The sequence below is a fragment of the Cynocephalus volans genome, chromosome X (genome assembly GCF_027409185.1).
Source record: "Cynocephalus volans isolate mCynVol1 chromosome X, mCynVol1.pri, whole genome shotgun sequence".
In the NCBI taxonomy this organism is placed as follows: domain Eukaryota; kingdom Metazoa; phylum Chordata; class Mammalia; order Dermoptera; family Cynocephalidae; genus Cynocephalus; species Cynocephalus volans.
In genome coordinates this window covers 9,455,574-9,458,874 of record NC_084478.1, presented here as the reverse complement: position 1 = coordinate 9,458,874, position 3,301 = coordinate 9,455,574, and the positions used below count along the sequence as shown (strand labels likewise).

Genomic DNA, 3,301 nt, shown 5'->3' with positions numbered 1-3,301 from the left:
GTGTCCACTTGACTGGGACATGAGGTGCTTTTTCTCCCCTCCCTCCTCCCTTCCTTCTCCTGCACTTTTTTTTTCCTGGCAGCAGGCCGGTACAGGCATCAAATCCTGGACCTTTATGTTATCAGCACCATGCTCTAACCGTGGCCTGTGGTTTAGTGCTTACTTCATTTTTTATGCTTTTTCCTTCCTTTTTTTTTTTTTTTCTTAACTTATCTACCAAACTCTTACACATCTGTATGGAACACAGATATGCCTGGCTGTGAAAATCCTCCAAAGAAGATGGTCAAAGCCAAAGGCAGCCAACCAGGTGGATCAGTGAGGATTCTTTTTGGCTGCATAAAATACATAAAATAATAGTGTCTTAAACATGATAGAACTTCTCTTTCATGATAAAGGAGCCCAGAGGTGGGCAATCCAGGGTTCTTCTGATGGACTTCAGAAACTCAGGCTTCTTTTACCACCCTGCTCCACCAGCCTATTGTTTGACTTCCATCCTCAAGGTGTCATGGCCCAGTAGAGCTGCTGGTGCCCCCGCCATCACACCTGCATTCCAAGCAGCAAGAAGGAGGAAGAGGGTGATACAGAAAGGGCCCATTTCCCCTGAGCCAGTTTTAAGCAGCATCTCTGGAAGTTTCACACAACGCTACTTACATATTCTTGGCCAGAACTTAGTTTCGTGGTGCTATGGTCTGAATGTCCCCTCCAAAGTTCATGTGGAACTTAATCCTCAATATGGCATTTGAGATGTGGGGCCTTTAAAAGGTGATTGGATTGTGAGGACTGTGCCCACATGCCTGGGTTCATTCATTCATGGAGTAATGGGTTAATAGTTTAATGGGTTGTCAGGAAGTAGACTGGGGGCTTCATAAGGAGAGTGAGTGAGCATGTTAGATGCGCTCTTGTCATGTGATTTCCTGCATTGCCATGGACTCTGTAGAGAGTTCCCACCCAGGAGAAGGTCCTCACCAGATATGCCCCCTGGACTTGGACTTCCCAGCCTCCAAACTGTAAGAAATACATTTCATTTCTTTATAAATTACCCTGTTTCAGGTATTTTGTTATCAGCAACAGAAAACAGACTAGTACATGTGGTCACACTTAGCTGCTGGAAGAGGTAGGAAGCATAGTCTGCTAGCCAAGCATGTCACTGCTCTGTGTGACAAGTTAATAAAGATAAAGGAGAGAATGTCTTTGGGTAGGCAACTAGCAGCATGGGAAGGCCTTGTTCCTGCAGCCTATGCAATGGTGTGTCTCCAACCATTCCCTCAATCAGATTTGGAGGGATCAGAGCTACAACAAAACTAGAGGTCTCATAGACCACCAGTTATGGAGATAAGAAGAGCCTTGGAGTGCTGGCAGCAGCTGGAAGAAGTGCATTACTCCTGTTGTTATAGGAGGATGCATTACTTCACCCTCACCCATGGTGGGGATGCAAGGGAGATGGGGCCAGATGGGACAGGGTGGGCACTGTCTGTACCCAGAGGACAGATGAGCCCTGAGAGACCAGGAGAGGCAATCAGGAAGCCCTCCTCACACCCAGGAGAGTGTTTGCAAATACATTTTTCAGCTCAGTGTTCAGGTAGGCAGGATGCTGGGTGCCAGAGACTAAAGGATACTGGGCAGAGCCTCGCTTCTGAGGACCCACCATCATGCAGAAGGTGCACATTCAAGGTGAGACATCCAGACATCTTGCCTCCGAGGGGCAAGAGCAAGGGCAGGTTTCCAGTACTAGGATGACTGTCTGTTGCGAGTGAGGTAGGCTCTCCCATCAAAGAGGAACATGCTACACAGCAGAGAAACAAGACAGTTGCTCAGTGGCTGTGGAGACCAAGTCCTCACCCCTACCTGGTGGAAGTTGTACTTCCTGGAGCCTGGGTGTGTGGTCTCCAAGAGGATCCCCCTGGATGGTTTCAGCCACAGCTGAGAGTGTGGGATCAGAAGCCTCCGTAGCTTCTCTGTAGGAGCCAGCTTGCCTGGGGTGGGGTTCATTCTGCAGGTGGCTGTTGAGAGACCGCAGCTGGTGGGGACAGTAGTGTCCTGCTGAATTCCAGGGTAGGGGCTGCAATTTGTAGGTATGTCTGGATTAAACTCCACACTCTCTTCTAGATCCTTTCAGTACTTAGCTATTTTCTTTGGCAAAGGAGTATTGGTTCTTGTAATCCAAATCTTAACAAATGTCATTAAGGCAGATATAAAATTAAAATTTAAACTGCTACTCTGGTTTCAGGTTGTGGGATAAACAGGTGTTAAACAATAACAGAAGGTGCTTGGGATCTTTGAAAAGTGACTTGAATTGAAGTCACTACTTGCTCTAGGAAAATGACAGTGTGAGAATAAAGAGGGTCTAGGGAGGACTTTCACTCACTTGGACGTGGAAGCTGTCCAGGGGTTGGACAAAGGAACTGTGGTCTTCAGCTGGGGCCTGGATGCTTGGAGCTGGGTTGGAGCTCAGACTCTCACCCCTTGGGCATTTCAGAAGCCTCAGTTATTATTTATTTATTTTCACAGGTTTCCAATGTGTTTTTATTATTAGTTAAGTCATGCTTCAGGGTCCCAGGGTAGGTCTCCCTTTACCACACCCCAGGAGAAGGACAGAAGACAGAGGAGAGGTGAGGTGCAGCCAGATCAGATCTTCTCAGGAAATGAGACTTCAGCCCAATAGTCTTCCCAAGCTGAGACTCAAGCTATGGTGTAGAGGGACATGTGCACACGGTGGTACCACTCACACACATAAACATTGCTTTTTTAGTGGTCATTGCCTTCGCGCAGCGGTGGAAGTCCAGGTAGTTCTGGTCTGGTTCTGGATGGGGAAGTGGCTGTCAAAAGGAGCAATCTTGTAATTCTTGATTTTGGTCTTGATGTCTTCTGCCATGGTGCTGACTCCTCAAGTTGCTCTTGAAGCACTTGAAGCTCAGTGCTGGATGCCTAAAGTTATTGGTGTGGCTGCCGCTGCATAACTGGGCCGCACCTGAGCCCTCTCCTGCATGCCTGTTTGGGGGCAGGGAACCATTGACCGGGCTTTGGTGAGCTCCAGCCCCAGACTTGCCTGGTCTCACGCCTGCCCGCTGTCCCACCTCAGCCCACAATTGTCGTGCAGCCCAAGGGTAGGGTCTGGAATGAGAGACTGTGCACTCTTAGTGCTGCAGCCCTTTGCTGAAAGCCACTCCACTGGGTATCTGCGCCTCCTGGGCAGGACCCCGCATTGCTCAGACACACCTGACATGCTCCCAGCCCCAGGAAGGCCAAGGAAGGCCTCCTCCTGGCAATGTTTACAATGTGGGATGCAAAATATGTTGCAGTC

General features: G+C 48.8%; 1 pseudogene; it reads right to left on the bottom strand.

The window, feature by feature from the left end:
* Positions 1-2,625: 2,625 nt before the first annotated feature.
* On the bottom strand, positions 2,626-2,872 carry LOC134367712 (cytochrome c oxidase subunit 6B1-like; annotated as a pseudogene).
* Between the last annotated feature and the right edge of the window lie 429 nt (positions 2,873-3,301).